The sequence below is a fragment of the Patagioenas fasciata genome, chromosome 2, assembly GCF_037038585.1.
Source record: "Patagioenas fasciata isolate bPatFas1 chromosome 2, bPatFas1.hap1, whole genome shotgun sequence".
Taxonomy (NCBI): domain Eukaryota; kingdom Metazoa; phylum Chordata; class Aves; order Columbiformes; family Columbidae; genus Patagioenas; species Patagioenas fasciata.
In genome coordinates, this window is record NC_092521.1 from 46,860,349 (window position 1) to 46,877,679 (window position 17,331).

Consider the following 17,331-nt stretch of genomic DNA (forward strand, 5'->3'; position numbering starts at 1 on the left):
CCCTCCCGTGGGGCGCCGCCAGGCAGCCCCGGGACACGGCGCGGGGGCGGAGGGCGCCAGGGGTCCGGTAGAAGATGGCGGGTGGGCACCGGGCGCCAGGTGAGAGGCCGGGCCGCGATGGAGACGGGCGGGGGAGCGGGCCCGGCCTGCACGCCGCACGCCTCGCCCTCGCCTCCCCTCTCCGGGAAGCCTCCCCCCCCCCGCGCTCTACCTGCTGGTGCCCGGGGACGGAGCCGCCGCGGCGAGCGCCGCCTCCCAGCCGCAGCTCCGGCCGGGCGCCCAGCGGCACCCACAGCCCGCCGCCGCTCTCCCAGGGGTGGGCAGGGGCGGGACCAGGGCTTGGGTTTCCATGGCGATCGCCTGCCGGCCCGGCGGAGCTGCTATGACACGGCGGGGCGGCCTCCCCTCCCTCCGCCCCGCCCCGCCCCGCCCCGCCCCGCCCGGGAGGCTTCCCCGCTCCGCCTGCTGCTCTGCGCCGGGCCCACCGCCCCCCTGGGGCCTGCGGCTGCCGGCGTCCCGCACCTCCCCTTCCGCAGGCGCCTGAGGCCGCGACGCCGCCGGGTAGAGCCGTGGGCCGGGCGTTGGCGGAGTCCCGCTGTGGCGGCGGGTGGTGCCACCCCGCGGCGGGGCGCTCGCTGGTGTGGCCGCGGAGCCCAGCGGGTCGTTGGGCAGCGGCCCCAGGCTCCGGTCTCCGGCCCGACACCGGAGGAAAGCGCTTAGGACCAACTTCTGCACAAATAAGTGAACAGTGAAACTATTTCTGCCCTCTGTCCTGTTTATTTATACACTGGCTGACAGTAGTGGTAATTTTCTGCAGTCATTTCAGTAGTAATATTTGGGTCTGGTTTTCTGACTCTGAGTTAAAAAAAAATCAGCAGTGTAACTGCACTTTTCACCCAGAATAAAGAAGTACAAGAATATAGCAAAATAATAATGCCAACAAATTTCTCCAGGTAGAGAAGACTTTGGACCTATTAAGCACTTCTAGCACTGACCTCCTTTGAGCGAAACTCTTTGCAGACAAACAACAAAACAGGATGTTGGTTAATACTTTAAAAATAAATGAATTATTAGAGTGTTATGATTTTTTTTTTTTTTTTTTAGAACATCTTAATCGGTGAGTTCATGATAAAACTAAGGTTCAGGTTCAGCCTGGTCTCTCACCACATACCAAAGATGTGGGGAAAAGGCTGAGGAGAAATGGCTCTGTCACCTTCTTTTCCCATATGTCCTTGAGACCACAGCTGTCTATACCATAATGCAAGACATTCAGAGGAGATCATGAGGTGGGGAGATTTCCCTGTCTCTAGCCTGAGGTTCGATTTTTGGGGAAGAGAGAGTGTAAAACACTAAGAGCTGTGGTTCATATATGTCTTCAACCTCTAGCATTTCAGAACTATTTAGGCTTCAGATGTCCATCAGAGCTGCTGCTTGTATCTGGCAGTGATCAGCTGCAAGAGGCAATGCCCATGCTGCCATCCAAGCCCATGGTTTGGAGGGGAGAGGGGGAGCTGCCAGAAACAAAGCTGAAGCTCAGGTCTCCCTTCAGGTGAGGCTGAGGGGCAAACCATCCTGTGAAGGATGCTGGCTTTCTTATTTGTCGTCTATTGTCATCTATTCGCTAAAAACACTAGTGTCTTTCTAAGCAAAAGCAGAGACAGCAGAGCAAAAGTCAATGGTTGCCCTAAATATATATATATATATATATATATATTTTTTTTTTTTTTTTTTAATCACAGGAGATCTGAAACACTGAAGGGAAGCTTGTCCTACTTGATGGACACAATGTAAGAGTTAAATTGCCTGGGCTACTGTAGTTACTGCTCATGCTTCAGGTCAGGAGAAAATCCAGTGGAAAAGGCAGAAGTCCCTGGCAGGGATTTCTCAGGAGAGGACAGGCCTGGGATCTGAGGCATTGTGGTAAGACATCCTCTGGTAGCTGGGGCTATGCTAGCTCAGGTGGTTGCTTTTCCCCTGTGCTCATCACTGCTCTTATGGGTGAGCTGAGTTGTTTATGGGCTGGCAAAATCCCCCTGACTGTTTAAAGTGTTTAATTGATTATCTTCTTCCCTGAAATGAAGTAGGAAGCCAGACCGGTAGATTGGAGTAGGCAAGACAGGTATTGAGTGGCAGCTGGTGGCAATAACCTCTTCAACAGTACAAGCAGAGCCAGAAAAAGACACAGAACTACACCTTACGTGATAATAGGCTGCGGAACACTTGTGTGGTTTTGTGTCAGTTAAGGCTATACCACAGCTGTATAGCCAGCGCAGGTGTGTCCTATCCATTCCGTGGCAGTACATTGAAAGGAAGAGTTACAGAAGCCTCAGTTCAGGTGATACACAACCGCTTTGTGTTACTCATTGGGAGAGAGGCAGCGTGGCCTTCAACCTCAGCACGTGAGAGGCTGGCAGGGGTGGGATTCCAGGCCTCTTCAGTTTTCCTGTATGACTTAGCAAAGCATGTCCTCGTGCCTCAATTTCTCAATCCGTAAAAGTGGAGCAGTTTTTAATCGCCAAATAAGGCTGCTGTGAAGTTGAATTAATTGCTGCAGGTAAAGAGGGTTATGTCCTCTGAAGGCAGGTGTTAAACAAAACCTAAAATTTATTACTAAAGGAACATGATCAGTCCATTGGAACTTTGTTCAGGAGACCGCAGTATTTATTGATTAGTAGTTTTTGGCAGGGGGAGAAATTGCACAGGTGACCTCAGGGAAGTAAACTACAGGAAGGTGTGTGTGAAGGCATTCATGGTCTTGCTAATGTTATTGTAAATCTTGATTCTTTAATAAAGCTGTGACCTTGGAGCTGACAACAAGTATGCCATGGAGCAATATATAGCATGGCACCAGCCTTGTAAATCTTATGCAGTTTTTGCCGTTGACATAGACAACATGTAAAGAGAAATCAGGCAGCTGAGGTTTATAAAACACATTTATTTGAAGAAAAGCTTTTTAAATCTGACTTTTGAGATTAAATGAAACCAATAGCCCTGCCAACATTTTATTCCTCTTGATAAAACATGTTTGTGAAATGAAATCTCAACACTGAAAACTTGTAGAACTGCTCATAAAATTTTGCCTTTTGCAGGGGCAACGGACACCATACAGGTACATTTTAGATCACCTTTGCACAACTATTGTACAACTGTACAACTGTTATTTTGGTTGTTTTCTTGATAATGCTGCTGCTGCTGAGAGAACAGCACCTCTGGCCAATATAAAAAGGCCAGGGAGTTGTTCTGTGGGAGCAGAAAAGACGGATGCAAACAGAAGAGGAAGGAGAGAAAGCTGAGTAACTGCAGGGGGATCAGACATCCTTTGCTCTTCTCAGGTGTATCTGTGTCACTACTGACAGCACTTGCAGCCACAGACAAAACTAGGGACAACATTCCTACAGTGGTAGCGTATTTTATACATATTAAAATTCCTCTATACATTTTTTAGATGGGCAAGAAGCCATAAATGAAATAACTTCTTTCCTATATTTTTGGCTACTTTGCTCTGGCAAACCAGGTGGGGTTTTTTTGGTTGTTCAGGTGTTCTCACCAATTCCACCCTTTGGAGCAGCACTGTCCATCTTTCTGATGGAGTAGTTTTCATTCTCAAGGACAGTTCTCAAAGAGAAAGGAAAGCAACATTCCCAGGCATGCAAGGCATTGAATGTTTCTCTTCCCCAAAAGAAGACACTTTCTGATTCCAAGAAAAAAATAGTAAAAACCTAAAAATCTATCAGGAGTTTCCTTGCCAACGTGTTACCATGTGATTAAAGCTACTTTAATCACTGTACATGCTTCTATGCATGAACGTGAATTTTCATTTCTTATAGATCGTATGCATCTTTGAAAGTTAGCATGTTATACTGTACATATATTTTTAACTTATGTTAGTAAGAATACATAATATTTATAAGATGTTGTCAATCTCTTTATCAGTTTTCTGTATTTTTATTATAAACATACTATTCACTTCTTGCTAACCTTTCAAGACTTCACTTACCAACTTTGCTGATTTCGAGTCTCATCTTGCATTGTAAATGGAAACTTATGTGCAGTCTTATGGGCCAGTAACACTGTCCTTTATAGTAGGTAGGATGCCTGATACTGTTTTGAGGGAAGTTTGTTCCAGTTTGTTTGGTCCTGTACTGTCTGAAAAGCTGTTGTTTGTCATCTGCCCCCAGCATGGCACCGTCATCATTAATGTACCGAAGACTGGCCTGCTCCGGGAATAGAGCTGCAAACAAATGGGAGAGGCAGCTGTCAAAGGTAGGTATCTGTGTACTGGACCAGCAGTGAGTTCAGGACCACTGTATTTTGGGCAGATAAACTGATAGTATTTTCTTTTATCCTTAAAAAACAAACAAACCAACCAACCAAACACCACACATTCAAAAAATGAAACTAAAAATTAATTTTAAAAATTGAATTTAAAAGCAGAACAATACTTAAGAGAAAAGAAACACACAACATTTTTATGTCTACACAAGTTACTAACACTCCATTAACTGCAAAAGGCTAAATTCTACCGTCAATATTTATCTATAGAACATGTTCTCCCACTCTTTTGCAGTAGCCCTTACTTGCTGTTTGGATGACTCACATGCACATATTCTGTGAATGACCTATCCAGAACTCTTTCAACAAGAACTTCTCCAACAGTGTTTATGTCCTGGGGAAAAAAAAAAAAAAGAAAAAAAGAAAAAAAAAAAAAAGATATTTTGTTGAATATCAAGATAGTAATTAACATGTTAATAGATGTAATTTTGACTGCTTGAGTTGCCAGTTAACAAAATACTGGTTTCAATGGGTTTGCATCCATGTTTGAAGTTTATAGCCTAACTTTCTGCTCCTTAGTGGTAAACACTAAAACGTAAAGCAAGAGAAATAATTATTAAACTTGACATAATTGAGGTGGTCAAATGCAGAAACAAATTAATTCAGTGATTATGCAAAACCCAACAATGTTAATGCTATTTATTAAAAGTCCAATTAGGGGATGCATGTTACATTACTGTGTATAGAAAAAGCACTCAAGTCTTAGCTGTCATACATACAACTGGTTTCACCATGCGCATGAATTAGAGGTTCAAATTATGAAGATGGTTCTTCACTCCCGCCCTCCATTTGGACATCTGTAACATTCTCGTTCCATTTGAAAAAAAAATAAAGTCTTATGTCTTTCTTTGGGATTTTGTCTGGATGAGTGTCAAACGAAATTTAGGAAAGCACTAACTATTAATAATGCTCTTGAGAAATTCTAACAGCATGATAATACTTGTGCTGCCTTTCCTGTTTTACAGCCCACTCAGACAGCAAACAGGTGCAGCACTGAAGTACGGCTGTGTTAGCTTAGGTTCATACAGAATAAAATGGGATGTTGAAATAACTTTCATATAAAGTGTGTAGGTTTCCATTTGAGGATCTCCAGGTATTTTAGAAATGTAAACCAGACTCATAATACCTGTTAAGAAATGAGATAACTGAGTACCTTTCCCTTGTCCCACTCCTAGACAGCAACAGAACTGAGGACAGAATCCATAATTTGGCACCTCTGAGTACCAGACTATGCTGTTCCTGTACACATCTGCCACACTTCATGACTTCATGGTGCAGTTAGAACCATAGAATCATAGAATGGTTTGGGTTGGAAGGCACCTTCAAAGGTCACCTAGTCCAACCCCCTGCAACAGGCAGGGACATCTTCAACTAGATAAGGTTGCTCAGAGCCCTGTCCAGCCTGGCCTTGAATGTCTCCAGGGATGGGTCATCTCCCATCTCTCTGGGCAGCCTCTGCCAGTGTTCTACTACCCTCAAATCTGCTCAGTTCTTTTCATGGCTTCTTGATTGTAAAGCATGTTGAAGAAGATACACATAAATCAAGTCCAGTAGTTTGCAAATACCTTTACTCATTATGTAGTCTTTGTAATGGAGTATGTGTCTGAGTTGGAGATGCCTTTTAACATTTCTGCTAACATAGCCTGGATCTCTCCCAGGTGTTAAACAATAACTAGGACAACACTACAAAAATTGAAAGAGGTAATTATTCAGTTTTCTTCTTGGACTTCATACAAAATAAATATTATCAGTATTTAAAAGAAAGAGAAATATGAAATAACTGAATGTGTTATGGCCAAATAGCATTCTCTGAGCAAGATGAACACTGCTAGGCAGAGTGCACTGTCAGATCAGCTATCAATTATGCTAAACTCTGCTGCATAATTTGTGTCTGCAGACATCCCAAGGATTGTCAACCTCTATAGATCTGATGGTGAATATATTCCCTCCTACTAACAATAGTAATGCAAAAGCATTTGGTTTATCCAAAATAAAATTTGTTTGTCATCCAAATTATTTATGTATCCATTTGTTTATCATCCAAATAATAAAGTAAGAACAAATAATCCATTTGTTTATCATCTAAGCCACTGTTTGCATGATAAAGTGCTACAAGAAACATAGAGGTTTTCTCTGGTCATCAATAACAAGTTAATTCATCTGTGTGGTTACAACAGAAGTGCCTAAAATGCCCCATCAAAAGAAAAGCTGAATTACTTCCTGTGGGTTCTCTGTAATATAGAAACTGTAGTTGTTGCAACATGTGTTTCTTCAAGCAATATCATGAAAACTCTGTGTGTATGCTAAAATGATTATTATAATGGAGTATCCCATACGTGAATGCATATTGTGTGCATATGCTATTCGTATAGTAAACACAGCTTTATGACATGTTATGGTAATGAACATTATGATACAACACACCAAAAATTCCTATGCCTTTCTTAGACCTAAAACTCTGATGTATTTATTCGAAGTTTGAAATGAAAATGTTGAAATAATAACTGTGCTGAATCACTTTTTCAGGTACTCCTGAAATCCTGACACAGGGTCTCCAAAGGGATTTCAGAAATAACAGGAAGGGTCAATAGCAAAGAAGTGCACCTCTCAGCATGTTCCCTCTCTTCGCTTTGTATTAATGATGTGTCTACACTTCATAAACCAACTTAATGCTGGTATAGCTAAAGTTGTTATGAAACCTACATGCCTCAACAGATCACATTTTCATTTCCCTGCTTCTAATTTTTAACTTTATTTGGAGGCAAACATGGTTCTGAATATTAGTCTTTACATAAGATTTCGAAGAGGTACACAGCAGAAAGAGTGTAACGCTGTATAATGCATGTTACTCACGAGGCTCTCAGGATCATATTGTATATGTAACTCTGGATTTAATAAGGAATTCAATATTTTTCTATGTTTTAAGGCTTATTTCTGCCCTACAGCTACACAATACAGCTATTTATGAATTTGCCCTGAGTGAAAAAATGAGAGCATATAGACTAATAGATGTGATAAAAATTATTGACAATTATTTCAGTTGACCAAAATACAGTCTAATTAGAAAAACGTAAATTTGGCAAAATGCTATACATTAGAGCATAACTCTGATAGAGGTGAACACCGTATATACCTGTGAGTGAATGCTTCCTTTAATTTACTCAGAACTGTGGCTCCAGGCTAACTGACTTGATATGATCATGGTTAAAGTGATGAAAACTAACCTGCAGTATAAAGGGAATGGAGCAGGTTTCTCCCATCCCACCTGCTGTGGGCAACAGGAACATTGGTTGATTTGTCTACACGTTCTTCAGTCTGTAACCTCTCTAAAATACTTCTTCAGCGAGACATGAAAATCAGAGTCTAAAATGGCCCAGCAAATAGCGATCAGGGAAGTAAATTAAGCTTGTCAAGATCTGAGTCTACACCCTATGGACCTCATTCCCACCAACGGGGTCACAGTAAGACCTCGCAGCCTTGTGGACCTTCAAATTTAAGCTATTTATATCAAGTTATCTTACCTTTAAAAAAATGTTTTAAAAGTCACTACAGTGGACTCCTAGATAAGGCACATAAGCATTCTAACCCCAAAGCCCAGATGAGAATACACAGCAAATGCTGCACAGGAATCTGAGTTACGTCAGCAGTAATAGCACATATGGGATTTAAAAGCAGGGAAGTCACTGAACCTAATGATACTCCTTGTCTTGACTGTATGTAACTGTGTGTTGGATCTGTTGTAAGACTTCCTACACAATTTTCAGTGCTCCTACCACCGCTCACAATGATAGGAGTGCTTACATTTTAAATACTAGTGCGTGCATGCTGTCTGTGAGAGGTGGAGAGGGAATTAATATATGTTTTTCCTCCACTGTCAAAACCAATTAAACAATGAATATATTTTCTCTTTGTCTGGTGTCTCCTGTAAGTAATGCTTGCTAGAATTAACCAGTTTAACATGTGAATTCACTAAAATATATACTTACGTACATTATCACTGCTCTCCTTTCTGATCTGTGGTGACACAGTGGTCCATTAGCTCATCCTCATCAATTTCATGCTGGCGATCAGAACAGGAATATCTGGGATTAAGAGGTAGTATATCGTAAATGGTGGTAGATAGAACAGATACATTTTTTAGTACTATAAGCAATAAAAGCACTATTTGGATTTCTTCAGCCAAGTATCATTAGAAGGTTCTTTTGCTATAGCTAAAGTGCAGTGGGGGTGTATGACGTATACCTGGGTGTGATGTATGTTTTGATGGCAAAAGCTCAGCCTTGCTAATGGTTGCTGCAAGCACTGCACAGAACTGTGCCAGCACATCAGGATATTGATCCAGAAAAAGCGCTCTTAACATCACCATGACCTTAGAAAAGAATGGATGAAAATACCGAACACTAGAGCTACAGCCATTTGATAAGAGCATCATTTAATTGCTGTGATACACTTGGAGCATGTGTGACCAAACTGCCAATTCTCAGGAGCCCTCAAGTATTGATACTTTCTCACAGAGGATTCCTACTTAGTTCTCAGTACAGAGTATGGACCTGTTGCATGATGGAGACACTGTTTTCAAGTTAGTGCAGTTTGCAAATGTGTGTGGATAAATGTGCAAGTTTCTCTGAGCAAGCAAAGAACAGTAACTGAAAAGGAGATAGGTCTTTTTGGCAAACAACCTGAATAATGTGCCATTTAGGAATTCAAGTAGCAAAGAGTACAGAGACTTTAAATTGCATATATAAAAAAGCATTTTAATAATGATACCAAAATTGCTCCTAATCATTGGTGGACAAAACTAAAGGCCATTGAACTCCAAGACCTCAGTCATTCCAGACTTGCTACACACCAAACTGATTGCTTTAACAGGTCCTGCCACGAAAGATAATGAAAGGGACAAAGAATTTGAACTTTCTACATATGGCAGACTTATAGTCTGTAGATTTATGTATTCTCTTCATATGCTAAAAGTATATAAATAAGAAAAGCTGACAGTCTTCTTAATTCAAAACTATTTCTGAAGAACAATTTATTAGAAATGAGCTGATTTAATTTAGATCATTATTAGTCTTATTTATTCTGGAAATAACCAACATTTTCAAGGAATTTTATTTGAAAGTAAACATAATTCTCTCCAAGAAAAATAGCAAAACCTGCTGACTTGTCAAAATACTGCTATTTCTACAAAACAGGTCACATGGGGCTAAATCCTACCAAAATCATACTAACTGCAAGTAAAATGTATTATTTTGTAGTCATACACACACACAAAATAGTGTCCATTCTAAGTACTATTTGAATATTATGATTTTAAAATATTAGTAAAAGTTTCATGTTCAATTCTAAAGCACAGGAACAAGTTCCAATTTTAAAAAAGAAATGAGACTTCTACCAGTTTAACTTTACTATGTTGGGTTAACAAACTCAAAAGTGCTTTTGCAATGTCATCATCACTAAGGTCTACTTTGTTACAGCATCTCCAAGCTACTGTAGAGGTCCATATTTTTTGATATATTTTTCACAAGTTCTTAAATGAGCTCTCATTTCACTCAGACATACCTAAGCAATGAGAAGAAGCACCTTGTTATGTTTTGTACCACAACACATTCACACTGATACATCACTGAATATTTTCTAGGTCAAAGCCTTATTACAACATTGTGGCTGCACGTAGGGAAAAATATGCATCTCCTGCTGGCTCAGTTCCTCAAGCACTGTGTTACTGGTTCAGTATTGCTCCAACACATTTTATAATAATAACATTCAGCTTATGAGAGTAAAGTGAGTTAGACTCAAATAATTGTTGGTTTGTGGTGGTTTTATTTGTTCCCTTCATTGGCCCTTAATATTTTGGCATTAAATTTGGGAGGCAATGGGGAAATACTTCTAGTTTAAGGAGGGGGACCTCCCATTTCCCGTCTTGCTTTGTTTTTAATGATGAAAATATCAATGCTGTTAAAACCAATAGTTTTCCAACTTGATGGCCTGGTTCTGACCCCAGTGAAGTCATCAGCAAAACTTTTTATAGGTTCATTAAGGACAGGAGTTGAGGTTTATGTTGCTGCTGCTACTGGGTGTCATTTCCTTTGTAAGTTAGAACCTCTATATAACAAAGCTGGTGAAGCACAACCGGGAGGTATTTTCTGTGATGAGAAAGAACATGAAAGGATATGAAGTAACCATGCTGAGATACTAAAATATTATTTGCACAGAAATGGTGCAGAGACATTAATATTACTCATAGGTTATTCAATATTTCTAGCCTTTAAACATTGATGACCAGTTCTGGTGAATCAAGGTGAAGAAATTTAATATAACCGTGTTCCAGACACCTGTGCCATGGCTCCGTTACAAGTGATTATCCTGACTGCAGATGTAACAGAATGAAAATGCACAGGCCGCAGTCACTTAATTGCCATTTGCATTCCCTGAGTGGAAACTGCAAATGAAATTAGGTTTATACTAACACAGCAATCCACGCATTGCCTTGACTGATACACCACAGGAACACTTGCCAAGGGTAGGCTGCCAAATATCAGAAATAACATGCAAAGGTCTCTTGATGCTATAGTGCATTAAATGCACCCTCCTCTTCAACATATCTTAGTGGCCTCACTGATGGCTTTCTGCAAGAAATACCACCAACACTTTCTGCAGCCATAAGAAAGATTATAAGCCCCTGCAGTTAACCATACTTAAATCCCTTCTTGTGATCTGCCACTGGAGAACAAAAAGCGGTGCTCAAACTCTGCTGAGTACCGAATCCTAGCTAAACCATACCTAGCTCAGCACTTCTTAACATTACCTGTTACATTTGGGTTCCTTCTGCAAAAAATAATTCTTAAAAATATTGAAATTATATTCAGTGTTTAGCTACTGTTAATATCAATGTGTTGCAGTTCACACATTTTGTTATTAGTTTTAACCAGATAGAAAACCCATGACAAAAAGGTAAAGAACCAATAGTGTTAACAACAAATAAACATTTTTGCTGCTTTCTTATGCTGCTTTCTTAATTCCTCACAACCCTGCAAATAGCAGTCTTTCAGAAGTTCACATATTTACTTGCTGGTTTATATTTTATGATATTTTCATAGTGCTGCTGATAGACAATAAAGATTTAAGGGCATTGTTTTGTAGTTAGCAAGACAGGGGAAATTATAAAAACCAGATGTGAATCTGGTCAGAGAAAAAATAAGCGGGAGTCAGATCTGACCTGTATAATCTCCTCCCACAAACTGACACAGGTATCAAGATATGACAGGGGAACAGGACTGAAGAGTGTTCTTTATACAGAGAGAGGCACAGAAGTAAATATTCACAAATGTGGGAGAAAATATTTGGGTTTACATAAATTTTCAAGAAAACGTATGAATTAAATCTTGGTTAACTTTTTCCTACTGATATATGCTCTGTCCTCCACCCCAAAGTCCTGTTGACCTTTCTCTCTGCACCTTGTTTTGATGAAACATGATTAACATGTTCCAGTTCAAACAGTATCATTTAAAACTTTACTTGCATATAATTGAGTTTCAAAGGTTTTACTTAGATTTAAGGAAGAAGGCTCAGTTTAGGTAGCTTTACCAAAGAGGGAGCAGGGTGCTTAAAAAAGAAAAAAAAAAATCACAACATTTTATATCTTTGTCCTGTATCTTAACGGATGCAGTTGTGGACAGGGTTTTTTAAAAAAGTGATTTGTCTTTTCTCCAGACAACGAGAGCCAAAAAGATTCAGTTCTCACAGATTTAGGCTTGAGCTTAATATTTGCAATGGCACTGGCAGCATGTTTTAGAACTCTTTTAGATATGGAACTTGATAAATCACAAAAATTAATTCTTCCATCATCATGCTAGTCGAGTTTCTCTGTTTAGACATGGCCTGAAAAAAGGGATCTTAAAAGTGTTAGTTCATGTCCATGGATACATTTCTGGAATTATTTAGTAATTAGTGTTCAAGGTTGCAAACCTCTATTTCGCATTCTGTGCAATTTCGGTTTGTGCTCTCCATTTTCTTGGCAATATCAGTAGCTGGAATTCCTTCGGAAGGAAGATAAGCATGGCAGTAAGGGCATGTCCACGCATTATTCTTTAAACTTGCAGAAATACAGGAATGACAGAATCTATACATAGAAAAAAACAAAAACAAAAAAAACAAAACATGCTTCAAATAAGGTAGGGTATATAAAAAAATAATTAAAGTTTTGCACATTAGATCCCCAGTGTAATGTTGCAGGATGTTTTTTCTTCTTAGATATATTGATAAGAAGATTGTGGGTATTGTTTCTGCAGCTCTTCTTGCATTAACGGAGCATTAACTGAGTCTCCTGGTAGCACTGAAATGTATGTGGCTGTGGGGCCTCATTTCAGAGCAGAAGTGAGGGACTGGTCCCCTGTGACCAGGCAAAGCCTGCAGTCCATGATTTCAAAACTTGCCATCTCAGCAAAGTTTTTTTCTCTCTTTTTTTGTAGCGTTGCTGCTGGACAATGTCACAAACATGCATACTGGTAGCTCACTGTAAGTCTTTCTGAGCTCATAAATAGAAGAATACTCCATGCTGCTCCTATGTTGGGCAAGAATTCAGGTTAAGATGAGGGAATTTCTCCAATACGTGATGAAGTCAGGAGCTGGAGAATCAGGTTTTAGGCAGCAGTCGCAGGGGAAGTGTTAGGTGGTTGTGCGACAAGTGGGTTCCCTGTCCTAGTCACCTCAGGGTTTGGACTGTATAAAGGCATACCTACCTCTGGGAGTGTCCAAACTGCTTCACTTCTCTGGTTTTCTTAATAAAACCAGATTGGATTAGTGGTCACTGCAACTGTTTTTGTAAGCTTTTTATCAGTTACGGATAGGGATATGACAGATAAGCTTTGGTGGATCTGTCTGTACAGATTTAAGACATTAGTGCTCTTCTTTATCTGAGCACCATCGCAAAGCCCCGGTGCTAATGGGACAGGAGATGGCCTTTTTTTGCATTAGATTATGGCTCCCCATCACGTCGAGATAGGGATCTGAAGGGTCTCAGGTAGAGTGACAGCCTGGGGCTGCATGCAAGGACAAAAGAAAGGATGCACACTGACTGACTGACTGGCAGCCCCTCTGGCTTTGGAGGGGCTCTAAGGGGCTGTTATGCTAGACTGTAACCTGCAGTGAGCACACTGCTCAGCCTGGGTGAGTGCACAGACAGCAGACATGTAAGGGCAGGGAGGTGACAAAAGTTCTTGCATCTCTACGGTAAGTTTGCACTTGTGTCCCTCTGCTATGTCTATGAGACTGCAGGAGTGGCAGGGGCAAACTTGTGTCCTCAACCCCACCCACATAAATGCAAAACTTCACTGAAATAAACTGCTGACTTTGCACTGAAACAGGCAAGGAGCAGCAACATCTTCTGTTTTGCCAGTTACATGCAGTAGCTTTCAGGAGAGAGAGGCACCTAAAACCATAAATCGCTGCAGTCGTGGCTGGTAGATCACTCAAACCAGCAAGTACTCATGGTCATGCTATGCCAGTTTAGGATGCTGCCATTCACACTCTCTTGTGCTGCCCCTCTCCTGAAGATTATCAACCTTTTCTTCTGCCTCCTCTCCCAACCCTCCAGCCCAACAGAAGCTATCACATGCTTGTCTCCTGGATAATACCGCATTTTAGTGCAAATCCACCTGCTTTCCCATTTGCTGAAATGCAAACCTTTGCACCAGAGGTGCCAAGTCCCAGTTCCACGTTGCCCCCACCAGCTCTGCTGTGCAGATCGCAACTCCAGCAGAGAAGCAGAATTGGAAACTGAGGCAAAACCTTCTCAAGACATTGTAAAACAACTTGCCAGGCTTGCCAGTGTGTCCTGCAACAGCATTTCTAACATACTTAACAGGCTGTGATCGATCTATAGGGGGATTTCAGATATAATCTCTTGGTTAGAAGACTTCTTCATATAGCTCTATGGAGCCATGTAAAAACAATCAAAGCCTAAGTCAGGCAAAAGGTGGTATTTTGCAGTCACTTCACAGAAGTATAAATCATTACAGAAAGTGCGAAGAGAGTACAGCCAAGACCCAGCACACTCCCAGTCCAAGGATAAACTCTGAATTGTTACACACAGTTTGCCCTCGGGCAGGTTTTAACTTAGATTATTCCTGTACTTTAGACAGGGTTGAAAAGGTTTCTTTGTTTCCCTGACAAACGGAAGAGTCTTCCATAAATAACCCCGTACAAGTTTAACGCGTGCTGTCTGAGAGCTTTCCCCTTTTAATATCACAGGATATAAAGTCTGATTGCCCTTTGCCAGTTTGTTCATCCTCCCCTAAAACTGTCAGTAGCAGAGTAAAACAAAAAAATAAAATAAAATAAAATAAAATAAAATAAAATAAAATAAAATAAAATAAAATAAAATAAAATAAAATAAAATAAATAAAGGAAAAAAGAAAAAAAGGAATATAAAGGATACAAGAATTGGCAAGGAATACTTATATTCATGCATTATGCACAAATAGTCTTTTGTTGTTAGTCAGTGATTTGTTCTGTTGGCTATAAAAACAATTTAAAAGAATTTCAGGTTCAACAACAAAAATCCCTCCACCCTTAACCCAATTTATGACTCTGCTTTATTTGCTCAGTCTATACCTGAACAGGTAAAACAAATAAATAAAAAAAACCCCTTAAAACAGTTCAGGTAGATGAAATGAAACAAAAGCATCTCAGAACATTGACACTGACCATTGCTAACAGTGCTTTTTCCCTCCTTCTGTCCACCCTCAAATTGCCTCAAGTCTCTAGTCAGAGGCTGCAGGACACATCCAACAAAAGCAAACACATGAGTTCTTGAGGATGCTGTAAAACAGTTGCATTTTGTGATGTACATACATATGTATGTCTCAACTCAGGACCACAAAATTTTCCATGGTCTGTGACCTGGAATAAAACATAAAAACAAGCCTTCCCAGGTGAACAACAGAAAAGGCATAGCTGCTTCACTAGTCATCTGCTGCATAGGAACGCTGCAAAGTTGCCTATAGATTCTGAGGCCAACCTGGAAACTAAAAAAGGGCGCAGAAACATGCTAGGAAGCCTTTTATAATTTTTCTTATTTAACATTTTTCCAAAATTTTTCCTAAACGCCAGCCTAAGACATACTTCTCACTGCTGTTATCCCTAGAAAGATGCATGTTTCAGGTGCCACGTTTGTAAAGCGAGTCAGTAGCAGATAGTTCATGTTTGTACTTGCATTTTACACCTGCATACATTGCTCTGTGCTGATTCTAGATGTGATCTTTATGCTATGCTTGCATCTGGACAAGACTGAGATTAGGGGATGATACTTCAATTGTGGCTTACATAAAATTTGTGGTGAAGACAACCATTAGAAATACTCACTTGGAATTTTAACCAGAACGACACATTCACTCTAGAATGGCTGGTATTACACATCAATTGTGTAAGTGGTCCGGAACAACTGGCCTTATCCTAAAGCAGCTATCCCAAAACTGAGTTTCTGGCATATCCTACCATTAAACAGATTTGACGGGGGTGAATTTATATGTATTTCTAGGTATTTAACAGGAGAAAGAAATGAGCACAGGTGTCACAACCTTTCTCTGCATTCAGCAGAGAAATGGGCATAAATTAGTAAATCAGTCTTAAACAGGCTGACTCCGGGGATGCTTTACCTGTACCCACCACCTACGGTAGACAGTGCTACACTGTGTGACTTACCTATGTGTAAATTACTGATGAAACTAGATTACTCTATTTTCAGTCACTTCAAAGTGGGCTTTCCCTTCTCTCTCAGCTGTCTTCCCAGATGCCTCTCCAGCCAGACAGACCCCAGGTGTCTGCACCCCGAAACCACTCCCACGCCCAAACCCCACATCCCAGCCCCCCACTGGCCTCCATCCCAGCAGGAAACATCCCAGGACCAGGCAGTGGGAAATCCTTTTGTCCAGGCTGGTGGCCACACCGTCACCGCAGCCCTGGCATGATGCTCTGGCCCTGTGGCACTTCAGGTGGTGGCAAATCTCTCCCTGTGCTGGGGAAGCGGTGGAGGGAACCTCCTTTTCTCAAGAGAATTGTACATCCCTGGGTGCAGGGGTGCTGTGGATGGGGAGGGGATTGAGGTCTTGAAGTATCCATGGGCTAGGTATGACCTCAAAATTTTGAAAGCCTAAAAAGTGTCAAAATCAAATAAATACAGTGTATTTGTTGTGATTCCCTGTAATGTATACTTAGAAAATACTAATATTTTTAAGAGGGCTTAGAACGCTGGCAGGGATGCTGTTTAGTTAAAACATTGTTTGAAATCTAAACAATGTTTAAAAAAATTGAAAAATTGTTTAAAAATATTTAGTTAAAACATAGTTTAGTTAAAACATAGTTTAGTTAAAAACCCAACATTGATGCAACTGACAATGCACTTACCTACTGCTGCCTACTGCTATTGTTGCCTTGAGGCTGATAATTCAGTCACTGATGAGTTTTTAAAATAAATTTCCATTTAGCACTGGAGATCACACTCAGGTGTAGACAGCAACAGCCCACATTCATTGTGCCAGCGCGATGGATCATCAGCTACCACTGTCAAAGAAAAGGTGGAAAGAAGTGATGGCTACAAATTATAAATAATAACAATAGATATTTGGGAGAAATTTCTTTCACTCTTTTTATTTGTAAGGACCTTGATTCTCTGTTTTACCTGTTTTCAGCCTCTTCTTCACCCAGTACCCTCATGATAGCTGTGGTGGGGATGTCTGTGGCAAACAATGATACTCGGCAATGAAAGACATGAGGCATGTCCTTGTGCTGTCAATGGGCACAAACGTAGGTTACTTTTAGTGGAAGTTAAGGTGCCAAGGGGCTACTGAGCAGTGGAAACGAAGCTGTGACTTTCCCTGGCATGTTCTCTCATCTCATGCATCCCTGTGCATGGAGCTTGTCTGCCCACAGTGGAAATGACAGCCAGAGGAACGTGAAAAGAGCCAAGGGAGAATCCTGGAAGGAGTTGGACATGTGCAAACG

General features: G+C 40.8%; 2 long non-coding RNA genes across 2 annotated transcripts; one reads left to right on the forward strand and one right to left on the reverse strand.

Moving 5' to 3' along the window:
* The first annotated feature begins 10 nt into the window (after window positions 1-10).
* On the forward strand, window positions 11-8,324 carry LOC139827164 (uncharacterized). Its single transcript, XR_011737444.1, has 3 exons — window positions 11-99; window positions 4,179-4,263; window positions 6,859-8,324. It is a non-coding gene; the product is annotated as an uncharacterized lncRNA (long non-coding RNA).
* Window positions 8,192-16,887, reverse strand: LOC139827165 (uncharacterized). Its single transcript, XR_011737445.1, has 3 exons — window positions 16,735-16,887; window positions 12,298-12,451; window positions 8,192-8,414 (listed from the first exon to the last, which is right to left on the reverse strand). It is a non-coding gene; the product is annotated as an uncharacterized lncRNA (long non-coding RNA).
* Window positions 16,888-17,331: the final 444 nt, after the last annotated feature.